Below are 15,687 nucleotides of genomic sequence, written 5' to 3'. Positions count from 1 at the left end.
GAGAGAAGAGATAGAGGACAGGCTGTCGAAGAAGCTTTTGGATGAATAATGAATTAATGATGCAACATGTTGACATTTCTCTTTCTCCTCTCCATCCCTACACTCCTTCCTTGTTCTATTTCCACTGTCCTCCCTCCCTCCCTCCCTCCTCTTCTGCTCTTTCTGCAGGTAGGAGGGTGTCCTTGTTAGCTTGTCATTCTCTTGTAACCCTGAGGCCACTGATGTGACTGGAATCTGAATCCACCACTTGAAGCAGCAGCCGACTCTACCTGAGGACTTCCTGATTCCCCAGAAACGGAGGTACATTCAAGATAATGGCATTTTTAATAATGGCTGCAGTAATTCTCTGCGCAGTGCGATAACGCGTGAGAAAGAGTTATACACGGTGTCTTCAGATGACAAAGCAGCAGTGGCATTCAGCTGAAACATTTATCAGGCAGTTCATTAGGGGGAAATATTGTAACAGCGCTATCATTTCTGAGAGGATTGTAGTGCAAATGACTGTTGTGTAACTGGTGAATATACAGGCCACTGTTGAATCGCTGAAAGGAACCTGATGGTTATCTGAGGTTGCCTCTGACTCTACATAAGGTGAGAGCTGAAATTAAAGGCAGTAAGAGCAGTTTGGCAGCGTCCTCCAGGGTTTTCTTCCGTCTCTAGAGGCAAACCGGCCCCAGCAGAGAGCTGGAAACGCGATCGCACAGCTGATATATATCGCTCCATCGTCGGGAGACGCAGTGAATTCCTCTGGGCTGTGTTCACTCTCCATGCAGCAAATCTGACTCCACACAACTCTAAAACTGTCTCTTTACCATGATTTAGGGCTCCGATCACAGCCATTCATCATCCACACGGTGGATATGGAGTCTTTATCTGCACTACCTGAGTTTCCTAATGGAACAGGAAGCCCGTGACCTTTAACCTCTCGTTCACAAATCCGATTCTTTGGTTCTATTTTTTTTCTCTGTCTGACCTTTTACATTCTCTTCTTCTCTCTGGAAGGTTTTATTGGACATGGATGAATATATGTACACAACAGTAACACACACCAGCTGTCAGCAGTCTGTGTGTGTGTGTGCGCGCGCATGTGTTTGTGCATGTGTGTGTGCGTTCATACGTGTGTGTGTGTTCACATGACTAGGTGTGAGCACATCATACAACCCCACTTCAAAACACCTTAACAATTCATTTAATTTTACATTTTTCAATCTGTTGTCTTCAAGCAATTGCTGAAAAAAGTGGTGACCAGTTTAGAAAGTGTTCATGTAAAAGTTGTTTTATAAGACGAGTTATTTCAGCCTTCTTTATTTTTGTAACAGCCCCTGTCTTATCTCCCCCCTTATTTTTTTGATCTAATATGTAAATTTGAAGATATGTAAAATCTTTTCTATCAAGCTGCACAGCTTCTGATTTCTAGTTATTCTTTGATTGTTTCCCTCTTTCTTCATTCTCTGTTTCTTGCCTCTCTGTCCCTCTCTCTCTCTTTCCAGCAGCTGATAATATTAATATCAGCTTAGCTCCACGATCAAAAGAGTCTGTGATGAATAATAATTATAAGACAATTACTGCATGGAGAGATAGGAGAGCTTTACAGACACACACACACAGAGCTTTGCTGTTTTTTGTTTCATCCTTGTTCATTGGTTGTTTTTCCAACACAAAGTATGAAATATCTGCAGCTAAGGGTCTCTTCCCCTCTCTCTCTGCTACTGAAGTGCATGATTACACACCTCACTACAGCTGCTGGATGTCAGCTCCACTGAACAGCAAATCATCTGTTGCATGTGTCACAAACACAATAATATGTGTCATGTACCCGTTTCAAAGTAAAAGCACTCCGGTGTATCTGTTCCCTGTTTCCATTCATGTTTTTTCAACAAGACTTTTATTGTGAAATTATTTGCAGGACCAGTGTGGACCTTGGGCTTCACGCTAAAGAGTCCTGGCATTTTATTGAGTACAGAAGAGCATTTAAAAGTGCATTATTTATGGCAATTTTCAAAGGTAAACCCCATGTAACCTGTAACAGCACCTCCCCAAACAGGTGATGTCATTAAAATGCGACCAAAATATGAATGTAGCTATAAATTTGGATTTCTGTGGATTTGAGTGTTGGAACATTAACGTTTTACAAGTGTGAGTACACTAGTCAAAAGATATACAACATTAGTCTTGTTAGTAGTTTTTTGGTTTTATGCAGAGTTATTAAATATTACTTCTTTAAAGCACAAACAGTAAACAGTCCTGATAGTCCTTCCTCCCAATTGCTTGATCCAGACTCCGCCCCCTGCTTGAATGTTGTGTACAATCTCCTGCTGTTGCTACATTTGTCATATTATGTCAACAGTAAAGTTTGCAGTATGTCCTTGCCCAATTCTCTGGCCATCGTCCATAGTTCATGTCTTAAAAAGGCTTGAGATCATTCAGGCGCGGGACATTTTGGTCCAGTATAAGGAGCAGAGTGAGCACTCCTTGTTGTCTCTCTGAAGTTGTCCTGTTGCCTGGTGTTGACCTTTGGCTTTTGTAGTGGTAATCTGGGCTCCTTACTCTGTTCACATCCAGCAGAGCCCTGCTCAAAAATCTAGTTGTTTGATGAAGTGTTGTTTGCGAGCTTGTTCTGAAAGTCCTGTCCTTGAAATGAAAATAAGCTCAACAATACTGAGGTCGAGTTCCAAGCTAAATCACAACTTCAAACTTTAACCAGTCCTAACTCAGAACCTGGTCCGGGGCTTTTGTCTAATAAATCACTGCACCCTTCACCACGTTTAGCATTTTTACAAGCAAATGTTTCAATATGTATGTAGGTTTATAGAAACAACTAAAAGGGAAACAAACCTTTGTATTTTACTCAGATAGACTATGTTTTATCTGAGTTTTGTATGTTGTTGTATCTGACAGTTTCTGGACAGGCTGTTCTGTCATGAACACTGACCATGATAATCCTCATAGAGACTGAAACCAGGTCCTAATGAGGCAGAACCTTATTTCTGACAAACTGGTAAAGTTCGGGCCTAAGATTTGAATTGTGGTTATAGGTAAAGTTTAGGGTTAGACATTAACTGGTTAGGTAAGGTTAAAGATAATGCATTGTTCAGGTTATCCAAATGAATGGAAGTCAGTGCAAGTGCAGTGGCCTAAGAAGAATAGATGCACAAACACACACACACACACACACACTTCCATTCATCCAACAAATCTTTGTTGTTCTGGCATTTCCACACGCGAAGTGTTTCAATCATTAAAACACCAGGTCAAGTAGGACAGCTCAGCTAATGTAATCAAACTTGACCTGAACCTCAGTACAATTTCAATTTGTCAGAACCTGTTCCACATTCCCCATTCTAGTCTGTATCTGTGCTGTATAGTTAAGTTTGGCCTGGTCTTTTTTTTCTATACTGTAAATGGTGAATGAACAATGCATATATTACTGTGTGGTATGGTGGACGGTGACCTGCACATGTCAATTATGATCAAAGCATGCAACAGAGCAGTCTAACTGACTGAAATTGCATACAGCATATGCATATGGCTAATGAGGTAAATACCAAACTACAGTGACGCTGCTTTATGGGCTCCTGTTACCTTTACTTTACAGAGGAGAACACTTATCCAGGATTCTCCCTACTCTTCCTCATGCAGATTGGGAAATGTGTCTATTATAAATGTTAATATGATCTGTAAATGGTACTCTCAGGTTCTAATTTAAAAGATGTGTGGAGCAAAAGGAGGAAGTGGTCATAAAATTAGCAGCTCCTGCTGGTGAACCTTTGGATCTCTATGAAGATGAAGCAGGACACTATTAAAAGAAAAGAAGCTTTTGGCCTCCTGAGCATTAAAATAAAACTCTGCTGCATTGTACATGAGTCTAATGTGGGTCTAAAGTGCAGAGGTCAGAGTTATTCATGCTTCTCTCTCTCTCTGACATGCAAATGACTCACCATGTACACCACAAAAGGTCAGATTCAATCTCTGTTGCTTTGGTTCTTTTTGGCCTGAAGACAAACAGAAAAAAATGACTCAAACTGTTGAGCTCTGTCTGATATGGTTAATTTAGAAAATCTGTCTTTTATCTCTGTATGTGTCTTCTCCTTTTATCTCTTGCATTTATCCTGTTCTATTTTTCCCTCTTTCAATGATAGACCTGAGTGTTGCTTTTTGAAAGTTCTCAATATTTTTCAATAAGGCCCTCGGGTCTCACTCTGTCACTCACAGCACAGCACAGCCAGTGAATATTAATACTGAGTTTCCTGTTTGGATCACTTACTTGGATGCTTTTCATGTGTGTGTGTGGATTTGCTAGATCCTGAGGTTTAAGTTCACAGAACCTGAACTTTTGAGAGCCTGAGGGTTCTGTGAAGTATCTTGAAGCTGTACAGAGATCTCAGATGTCGTTCCTGGAATCTGCTGGAGCCACTCTCCCAGTTTGGGGATTACAGCTCCTGTTCCTATCACTACTGGGACCATGGCTGCCTTTACTACCCACATCGTCTCTAGCTCCTCTTTCAGCTCTTGGTATCCCACAAGCTTCTCTTGTTTCTTCTTCTCGATGTTGCTGTTGCTTGGGATTGCCAAATCTATCACCACTGCTCTATTTGGCTGTTTAATGACAGCCACTATGTCCAGGTGAATTACCACAGTTGTCCTGCTGTGTCTGGACGTCCCATCAGATCTTAGCTCTGTTATTCTCAACTTCCATCTTCCATGTTGACCCGTAGGACCACCACTCCATACTTGGCACAGATTTTTCTTTGCAATATTCCAGCATTCCTGCTGTGATGTGCTGCACCGTCTCAGGGGCATCTTTACACAGCCAGGTTTCCTGCCTGGTGTGATAGACCCCAGGCTCTACTGATCTAGTGCTTAGAGCCTGCTCCTGTGTGGCCATGAATAGTACCTTCGTCTTCTCCAGCTACTTCTTCAATATGATGGTGGAACATGCCATGTAGAGCCTTATCCTTCCATGTTTGCTTCTCTGGCTGCCTCTCTGTTGGGTTTCATATGCCTGGAGGCGTTCACGGGTCATCACAGGGGGTCATCTTCTTGATGTATTCTTGAATGTTAGTTGTTTCATCCTGGATAGTGGCTTTGACTCTCAATAGTCTTTGACCTCTTTCCTTTTGCTTAGTATACAACCTCAGGGTGGTAGACTTAGGGTGGAACCTACTGTGCATGGTGAGGGGCTTCCTTGTTTTGATGTCAGTGGCCTCTATCTCTTCTTTTTGGCCAGGTCAGATACCCTACAGGTTTGAAAATGTTTGCATGGAAAAATGTGTTCGCTGTTAGAATTCTCAAAGAGGCTGTCAGTAATGTCGTGACTGCACGGCCATTACCAACATTAGCATTTCACTCCCTCCTCACTGTGTAAACTCATTAACATGTTTGATGAGGTATCTCTCATGCCAACACAGTACGCGGCAATAGTAAACCTGCTTGTACCTGTTTTGCAATATTTCTCTTGGAATTGTGCATTTTGATAAGTCAGACAGGTACACAATGACACAAGCAGACCCACTGTGAGAAGTACATGTTGTTTACAAATGATTTAGTCTGTACTAAGGATAAAACTGTGCCTAACTGCAGCATATTCCACTCGGAGGTTTCCATGTTTGATCTGTTAACAAATCTTGGAACAGCAGCTCAGAATACCCAAGATAATCACAGTGTAGGTCATTACTGGGACATAAAGTGAATTGTTGTGTATAGGAGTTGCAGGCCATAGACAATAATGTAGAGTTTGTAAATGTATGTCTAATTTAATCCTATCTGCAGCTAATTTGCAGTTTGTTTGTTGTTAATATTTAATTACATACTAGTACATACATGTGATTCATCTCTCTGTGTGTGTGTGTGTGTGTGTGAGTGTGAGATAGTAGTCTTGATGTAAATAGGTCAGGCTGTGCAGCGTATCACTGTCACTGCCTGGAAGAACAATCAATAGTAGCTCAGCTGGAACAACAATAACAATCAGTTCAATAAGCTTCTCTCCATCTCTCCCCCCCCCTCGCTTCTTCTTCTATCTATCTATCTCACTATCTGTCACTGTTGTATGTTTCTATTCTCTCAGGCCTATTTCTGTTTTTATCTCTGTAAATGAACTTTGAGCAATAACTGACAACATTCCTTCACCGCTAGTTTCTTTTAGCCCTTCTCCCTTCTTCAACAGTATCAGAGAGGAAGACCGGTGTTGCCAATTATCAGCATCTAGCTAAGCTAGCCAAGTTAGCTCAGGCAGCAATAACAAAAACAACATGTTAATAGCTTGACAAGGTTTATCTGACATTAGCAATGCACTATTAGATGAACTAGTGATCATGACCACTGTTTAACGGGCGTTAGCAACACATTATTAGCTTTCCATGTTAAGTAATGAGGGTGGGAATTACAGGGGACCTTACAATACAATACGTAATACATGGTCCAAGTAATATCAATAATATTACAATACATGTGATAATCAATATTTTGTCATATAGTGCTACATCACAATATCTGTCTAACTGAAGAAAACATAATGTCCGTGAGAAGTTAAAGGGCAGGATTTCTCTGTTTATTCACAACGTGCATGAAGTCTATGTATTGAACGTGTATGGGTCATCTCTTAACGTAGCTTTCTCCTCCATTATCCCACCGTAAACGGCCTCTTCGTTGGCCCTCAATCATTTGAGCAGGGCCACCACGAGGAGACATGAAGTAGTGACGCCCAGGGAGTGAAACTGGCAGCGCCTTCATTTTTGAATCATTTAATAAAAAAATATTTAATAATATCAATATTTTGCAAGCTAAATAGTTAAAAAAGCAAAGCCAGAGCGCAATCATCGGAACATAGCAGCACATTATGAAATGTCTACTAATGCAATCAAGGCAAAGGCTGTTTGCTGTTACATTACTAATGCTGTAGCAAGAGATACAGAAAATCATCTTCCTCTTGTTGTCTTTGATAGAAACACAAAGAAACAAGAAGATTCAAATATTTGCTTATTAATAGTGCAGTTTACACTGAATGAGACAAATGTGTAGATTTTAGATAGAGTTGTCAGTGTCTGAATGAAAGGCAGGAGCGCTCTTTTAGCCATATACGGATCATCCGCTGTGGCGACCCCTAGAGAGGGAGAGGCCTATAGAGAGAGAAAAAAAAAAAAGTCCAGTCTGTCTGGTTTGGTTACCGCCGTGTGGATGAAAGCCTTAATGTAATTATCACGAAAAGTCAAAGACGTTCTTCTCTGCACCGTCTACAGCAGTGTGCGTCTTGGCGTCTGACCTCTGCACATGTTTCTTTCACATCTCATTAATTACCTACAGTCATTTGGTGCATCAGCGCTTCATGCTTCAGTGAGTCCGTGTGAAAAACATTTTTATTCCAGCACTTGGCTTTCTATGAAACACTTTTAAATAAAGGAGCAGGTAGTAGGTGATAAAAGCATGTAGTGTATATCGAAGTAAGAATCTTTCATGTCCAAGCTGTGACTTTTCACTGAACTCCCACTGATCTCCTCATGCTAATGAAATTCACTTAAGTCTGTTTGTACGGACGAATGCAGCACAGTGATGCTAAATAAAGCGATTCTGTGATACACTTAAGTCTCTGCGGCAAGCACATTATGGGACAGTATCTCTTCATCTCCTGTGTCACCTCCAGCCACCGCTGTATAATCACACCCACCCAACTGCTTTAATGAAGCTGTCAAACACACTTTACTCGGTTTAATTATTAACAACCTTGATGCATACTGCGTGTATGTATGGGACTCCATATACTTAGAGGCTGTGTGTCAGCACCAGGCGCCATATACATGCTAAAGTATTCATGAGGGCGCAATGCAATTAAAAGGCTCAAATTCAAATCCATTAGCAGTCATATCGCAGTTCATGTATTTCACCTGCCCACTATACAATGGGAGGAAATGTATGATGGGATGCGTTATGCCGCTCCACTGCTGCCTCATTTGGCAAGTTTGTGTCACTTGGGTGAATGTGAACCGAGGACTGCAAATGCCAAAGTCACAGAGCAACACATTTGAATGTACTGATGGATGCAGCATTGGATCAGCAACTCCCGTTAGCCCGTGATGTGAAATCGATAGGTGCAGGGAATTAGTGTTTTACAAAGTGGAACCAACTATGGTTTTGTTTCGTCACTGCTGCTGCTGTCAAACGCTCGGCTTTGAGGTGAGAAGAGTGACCTTATTGAATATTTGTCTGATTTGAATTATTTCATGTGCAAAATTCCAGCCCTTGCACACTTCTTCCTTGAAGCAGAAACACGCTGCCCTTGAGCGGAGACGTGGGCGAAGCCTTTTCAGAGTGTGATTAAAGGTTATATTTGACTTGACTTCACAACATGTAGATTTTCATTGCATTGTACATACAAATAATTGCATGCTGACTCTGCCCACACACTGTACACAACATTGCAGGTTTCCACCTTTCTTTTCTCCCGTATTCCGTATGCAGCTTCTGTTTTCTCTTTTCCACTCAGTTAGTCAGTGGCGTCTCTAAATAGATTTGACCATCAGTGGCCCTAAATTGCTTCAGAGATGAACAGCTAAGCACAACACTTTGAAATTACTTTTAAAATTAACTACCAAAGTCAGCAGCTCCAAATTGGCTGCAGAATGATCAATTAAATGCAACAGACCTAAATAGCTCTGGAAATGAACACGGCTATAAGTTTTAGTGGACAAATGGAGAGTTGTGCTGTAATGTATATCGACTTCGGTGGGGAAAAATCTCATTAACTGAAAAATCATTAACTGGGGAGCATCACTTACATCCAGTCTGTTCTGAGAAAAATGGCCCGATTTTTGTTGGGTTGTGATAAAGAGACGTTTTGGGTTTTTCTTTTTAAGTCAAATGTTGGTTAAAATATACACAGTATAGCTCGGCTGTATTTGTAGTTATTGATCAATGATTGCACGATTGTCTTTCGTCATAAAGTAAATTAGACTTTTGGGGAAATCCTGTGCATGTTTAAAGCAGAACATTATTATTATTATACAATATTTTTTTTTCCAAATCATTTATCAAACTGTTTACTTCTCTGCAGTGCAGTTATGACTGTGCTGTTTGTGAAGAAGCTCTTTGTTCATAGGTTCCTCTATATTTATGAAAAACGAGCAGCGTCAGCTGACGATGGTGGAAGTTGTTATTTTGAGGTTTTCAAAGTCATTCTGAATCTTCTGTCTTTTTTGTGTGCTCTCCAATGTGAGGGAATAAAAAAAGAAGCTCTTATTTTTCACAATCACAGCTCAATGAATCCCTTCTGTTGACAAACACACACTGGACAACACGGGTGGAGCAGACGCTTCCTCTCCTGGACACTGAGCATGCTGCTGCTGCTGCTGCCTGTGTATGAAAATAGACATTCAACATGTTTGTGACATCAACTCATCCCCCTGACGAGATGTTGCAGTAGATTATGGAAACACACGTGCACACACAGGCACGGACTCTCTCAGTTGTCTGGTTGCTGTCTAATGAAGAGAATGTGGTTCGTGTCATAATCCCTGAGCACAGCTGCTCGCTTTCACAGAATAAGACAGCCAGGTGTGAGGTACTTCACTTCAGTCACAACAGAGATGGTTGGCTGGTGAAAAACTGAATTTCATTTGAACGGTTGGGAAATTGGGGGCCACATTGGTGGTGCAGTGACTGTTGTTTCCTAACAGTGATAAGGTCACTGGTTCAGATCCCAGTTCAACTTAGTTCAACCCGTGTGCATGTGGATTCTCTTCGGGTACTTGGGGATTAGGTTAATTGGACTCTCTAAATCGACTGTAGGTGTGAATATTTCCATTGTAAGTCTGCTAAATGACATGTAATGTAATGCAATGTAATATATGGGTGAATAATTGTGTGTCTCTGCATCTTGGCCCTGCTTTTCGACCCTGTGTCAACTGGGATTGGCTCCAGCTCCCCCCTCATGCGGAGAATAAAGTGGTAAACAATGATAAATGGTCCTAAAAAGACAAATGTAATCAGGAAACTGACAACGTCACCTGATGCTGAGGAAGAGACTCTTGAGCTGTGACAAGTGTCCGCAGAGTTTATTTGCGGTGATAGTGAGATGATGAATGTCTAAGAGTCTGTGCCCGACACAGAGAATATAACCCTGTCAGGATCCATTCAGACGCCTCAGTACTACAGACAGACCTGGATAAAAGAGAGGTCACAGGATTATGACTCCTGCTGGAGAATCACCACGGGTCAGAAAATGAGATGAGACGAGGCTGGGGGACGTAATCTGACCACCTGAACCTTGAATGAATTTTTGGTAACATTACTAACCTGTGTTTTTTTGTAACACATTTTTATTAATATGCTTCTTATTAGATGTAAATTAGTTGTATGTTTTTGGGACGACTGATGAGTGATGTGACTCTGTGTCTTGCGCTGAAGCTGAAATATTGACGTGTGTCTAAAAAGTGAAAAAGGTGACATGGCGTTTTTCTAGAGGCCCATCCTTATCTAGCCCATTATTGGCTTCTTATTTTTCCATCTTCCCCAAATGGTGCTGGAGTTGCTGAAGACCAGATTGATAAAGACACCTGCAGAGTCATTAGATCCAGGAATAAAACTCACTGAACCGTCTCAATGTAGAATAAAGACAGATGTTTTCTGGGGGTCATGTGAAAGAGCCGTGTGTGGCTGTCTGTTCCTGTGTTGGTATCTTTGCGAGGACCAAGGGAGTGAGGAAATTTTGGAAAAGGGAGGTCCTCACATTTTATCACCCCTTAAAGTGGCTTTTAAGGGGTGATATGTGATTGTGATATGATAGGGAATGGTAACTTTTACATAATTATTCTAATTTTCATTTGAATAATATATTTCAAAGGATTACTGTGTGATATATTTGCAGATCCTGCAATTCTCTAATTGCAGGAGGTGCAATATTACTTAAAGCCATATCACAATTTTGATAAAACTTCATTATTAAGTGTAAGGTAAGGGCCTTGGGAATGCATTATGTCTATAAGGGCCTTCATTGGAATGCAAACGTGTGTGTGTGTGTGTGTGTGCTGCAGCATCGTCATTGTTAAGCATGGACCTGCAGTTTTCTCAATATCTTTTAGCTGAATGGTGGTAATGGTTAATCTTGTGATATTCACACAGACTAATAGTGTTACACCAATAGTGTCTCTTTCTGTAGCTTGTATGAAAATATGTCAATATTTCTCATAAACTCTGAATATCGCCCCAAACTCAGTAAGTGTGTGTCCAAACAGCTCCTCAGGCATGTAAAGTGATAGCTGTCATCAATATTTAACCAGCATTAATACCATCAGATATTAGTCAGAGCCAGGAAATCAATACAATCACGCAGAAGTGCTAAGAGGGGCCTTGATGTATTTTTAATGGACCCGATAGTCTCACGGTGCTGTTCATCAAACACACACACACACACACACTCGTGGTATTTCCATCCCTCTTTACGTTGGTGTTGGTGGTGTTGTCTATGTAGACGTGAGTAACCAACGAGGGAGCCCGCAGTCATGATCCTTTGTTATGAAACAAACAACAGTTACAGGTGCTGCGATGTGATCAAACACTGGAGGAGTAATGAGGCGGAGCAGCTTTTGTCTGGATGGATATTGCATTTTGTATTTGCATGGAGCTTTCTATGAAAACTACAGGGAGGAACGAAGAAGCCATGATAAGAGACATTATGTTTTCTTTACACTGTTGTGTTTAGAATATGTGTCGGTCAGTTTCAGTCCAACGAAAAACCTGCGAATATCAAGGGATATGATTGACTTTTTTATGTAAATAAAAATGTAATGCTGTTGTAGTGTAGTGTAGTGTAGTGTAGTGGTTAGCACTCTTGCCTTTGCAGCAAGAGCAAGAAGACCCGGATTCGAGACCCAGTCGGAACAAGGTCCTTTCTGCATGGAGTTTGCATGTTCTCCCTGTGGGTTTAATTTAATTTAATTTAATTGACATTTGAAGTAATCACCAGGAGCTGGACTCCATTTCAATTCAGTTTTAAAGACATAAACACAAATATGAAAATGTGAAAGATCTGGTTGTTATTTGTTTGTCTGGAAGCTGTCTGTCTCTCTCAAACAGGTAGAACGGTGACCTAAAAACAAGAGTACGAGGGTGATGCTCACTCGTCTCCCCTTGTGTCACCTGTCACTGAGGGAAACTGCAGCATTCATAACAAGTGGCTCGCGATGACAAACGGGTCATTTCCTGCGAGCGAAGCGTCCCCGCAGGAGCCGGAGCTCATTTACTCAGCAGCCGCAGGATTAATGCCACGGTACTTTTTTGTCGTTTTGCTCCGCTAAGCTTTTAACTCCTGGTATTTATTGGATCATTTTTTAATATCGACTTGTTTTGCTCTGCAGCTCGGTGTCCGCTATTTACATTTAGTCAGCGGCAGCAAATCCGAACACAAACAAATGTTTTTCTGTCAGTTGGTCCGAGAGTTTGATGCAACATGTTGCAAACCCCTAAGTCATGGCTGAAAGAGTGAGATAGTGGCTACATGTGCCTTTATTTAAAGAGTTTCTGGGCTTTGAATGCATGTGCAGTGCGCGATGGCTGTCACTGCGCTACAAAGAGTGGATCAGTCAATTTTATTGACACAGCTCTTGAATGTTCTTCTTTTTCATGCCCAAATCCCGGGCCTTTTCTGTAGCTGCACCGAAACTTTGGAACGAGTTACCCATGGAACTTAAATCTGCCTCCACCATTGAACATTTGAAATGGCTTTTAAAGACACACCTCTTCTCCTTGGCCTTCACTTCAGGATTAAAAAAAAAAAAAAAAAGTCAACCCAGACACTTCTATGCAGTTTTTACCATTTTACTATTTTATTATGACACCGTTTTACTTCTTTTGTTATTGACTGCATAAGCACTTTGCTCAACCTTGGTTGCTCTTTTAAATGTGCTCTGGAAATAAAGTTGAATAGAATGTTGTTGCTGTGAAAAATTGGCCAGACTTCTATTTCCAAAGAAAAGCTCCACAGTTGAGTAGCAGGAGACACACGTGAGACATCAGTCAGTGAAGATGGAAATGAAAAGTGAGCCGTTGTGCAGCGCGGGCACAAGCATCCACTGTGAACTCTGCCCGGGTTTCTCTTTGTGTTGAGAGCGAGCGGCTTTACAAAGAGACACAAACTTGAGTCTTCTGTCCAGCAGCTCAACAACACAGTGAGCACATTTCCAACAAAAGCCACTGTAGCGTTTGGTGTAGATTTTATTAAGTGGCTAAAAATCTTCCTCGTGTCCTGACTGGCAGTAATGTTTTCTGTGAACGTGTCTCCTGCTGCTTCTCAGAAAATAATCTCCAAGAAAATGTCTTCAGGGGAGCTGTGTGTTTGACTGTCCCATGTTCCCATGAATGAAAGCCTTAGACGCTGCGGAGCTTCAGCTGGACAACATGTTGTTGTTGATGTTGCTGCAGCCGTCGTCCCATCGATCAGTGCGAGTCCTCCAGAGTCGAGCCGTTTAATTAAAATGTAGATTAGTTTCTTTTGGAAACAAATGTGGAGATTTCCCCCTTCGCTGCAGTGTGTGTGAAGGTTACATCCAGGTGACGTTCGTCTTCACACTGCTGTTAATTAGACCTCGATCTGTTGTTCACCTCTGGGATTGATTTTCCTTCCTTGGTCATATTATGTCACATCCAGCAGGTGTCATATTGATGTCACCACATGCTTGCGAATCACATTTTGACATCCCCTCACATTTTCCCAGCGCACACGCTGTAGCAAGTGTGTGTGTGTGTGTGTGTGTGTGTGTGTGGTTGAGTGAATTGTTGGGTCATCACTATCTTGAGGCAGCAGAAAGCCACTTAACGCCGTTGACCAACAAAAACCTGGTCTTAAATCCATGGCACAGTTTATTTAGATGGTGCATTAGATGACAGGTTCACAATGCACATACGACTTCATCGCTCCTCTTCTTCCGTCGGTGCAGTTCCTTTCCCTGTGCAGTTGAATGGACAGAGGGTCAGTGGACGGCGGAGACAGAGGGTGACGAGGTCACAGGAATCATAGCTGCTGCTATGTGCTGTGGTTCTGTCTCTCCTTTTGTCTCTTTTCCTGCTCTGATTGGTTTTATTCTGCTTTTTTTTGTTTCTTTTTTTAATTCTATATCCTGTCACGCACCAGGCTTTTAGGGACAAGGTAAAAAATATTGTCTGGTTACAAAAAAAAAGTCTTATAAAGGATTTTTAGACAAACCTAAACTGCTAACTACTTGCTCATCAGAAGGTCAGGCAATTGGTGATTCTGCAAATATAATTTACATAGGGAGGCATTGCAAAAAAATAATATCTCCAGGAATATTTTGATGGTACAGCCATTTACATCAGATATTGTGTATTTAAAAAAGGTTAATTTACGGAAAATAATTTGTAACACAATGTATTGCAGATATGATGATAAAGTAAGAGAAGCGGGGTTGAGATGGTTTGGTCAGAGGGACAATGATTTTTTTTTATTGGGCAAAGGATGTGGCAGACGGAGCTGGAGAGCAGGAGGAGAAGAGAAGAGGACACGAGGGACAGGGCAAGATGGAGGCGGAAGATCCACTGTGGAGATGAAGCAGAAATATTCCAGATTACTGTGATGATTTCATTAGCTTTTGATGTTTTCGATGGTTTTTAAATCACAAAGACGTATCGTCGTATTTCCCATGACCACTTCAGTGAGAAAGGCACATGAAAAAGTGAACATGAAAAAGTGACCCCTTGAACAGGTTTCTTTTCCCTTTTCTCTATAATTGCATGTGGGTGTCTATAGAAAGCGTGAGATTAGAATTCAAAGTGGATGGTGCAGCAGTAAATACAGCATTAGGCACATTTTAATTACAGTGACTTGTCTTTCTTCATTAGATCTTTGCAGAATAAATTCCTGTGGCTTGGAGCGAATCGCACACTGTGAACATTTCAGTCAGCTAATTATAATTTCTGATGAAACCGAAGCAGAAAATGAAGCTACAAAAACACTGCTGTATAAACTCCGCTGTAAGTTAGTGTTGGCTGACTGGTGTTTGTACTGGACTCAGTGGGAGCCTCAGCTTTCATGATGGAAGATCAGCACTGAATCCTTCAGCCTGATTGAAATACACCTTATCTGCTAATTGACTGAAAGTCTCTGACTAATTAAGGCTCTAATAAAAGACTCAGATAATGAAAAGACTTGTTTTAATGGCTTTTACTCGGAAAGCTCATGTAATGACGGGTTTCTCTGTGCTGGTTGTTCCCTCTCTGGGATTAACACAATCTGCAATATAATGTCGAGATGATTACTTTAATCGACAAAAGTGACATTAACTGAGTGCACAAGCTTTTTCTGCAGGAAAATGAAGTTTTTGTTGCTTTGTAAACCGCTCACTCTCCTGCGCCACGTTGGAGAAGACGATGATTTTAACGTTAATCTTCTGTTTTGTTACTGAGGTAAATGTGAGTTTCAGAGAATAAGGCGTTTGTACTTGATCAACAAGTGCCATGATGCCCATTATGTACTGTGGTACAGGAAGTGGTTACAAGGTTTATGCAAAGCTCTGTTTCCAATTTGAAAAAAGGCCGTCTAATAATGAGATAAGGTAGGTTTTGTAAAGCGAATAAAATCTTCTTTTAAGCGTGTTGTTTACTTCTAGTTTTCATACAAAGATGAACTGAAAATCTAAGAAAACCCTTATCGCATGTCAATAATCACATAAGGACAAAGATGCAAGA

The 15,687-nt window shown here is 41.2% G+C and overlaps 1 protein-coding gene across 4 annotated transcripts in view; it reads left to right on the top strand.

The window, feature by feature from the left end:
• si:cabz01090165.1 (uncharacterized protein LOC100333421 homolog) overlaps nt 1-15,687 on the top strand; it is a 228,343-nt gene that overhangs the window by 86,610 nt on the left and 126,046 nt on the right. For 3 of the 4 annotated variants that reach the window (XM_058634133.1, XM_058634135.1, XM_058634132.1), the window contains exon 3: nt 169-300. The gene's annotated coding sequence lies outside the window, so the exon portion shown is untranslated. The remainder of the gene's footprint in view (nt 1-168; nt 301-15,687) is intronic. The other variant, XM_058634134.1, reaches the window with a different exon arrangement.

Source organism: Solea solea, chromosome 7, assembly GCF_958295425.1.
Source record: "Solea solea chromosome 7, fSolSol10.1, whole genome shotgun sequence".
Lineage (NCBI taxonomy): Eukaryota > Metazoa > Chordata > Actinopteri > Pleuronectiformes > Soleidae > Solea > Solea solea.
This window is presented reverse-complemented; position numbering and strand designations above follow the sequence as displayed.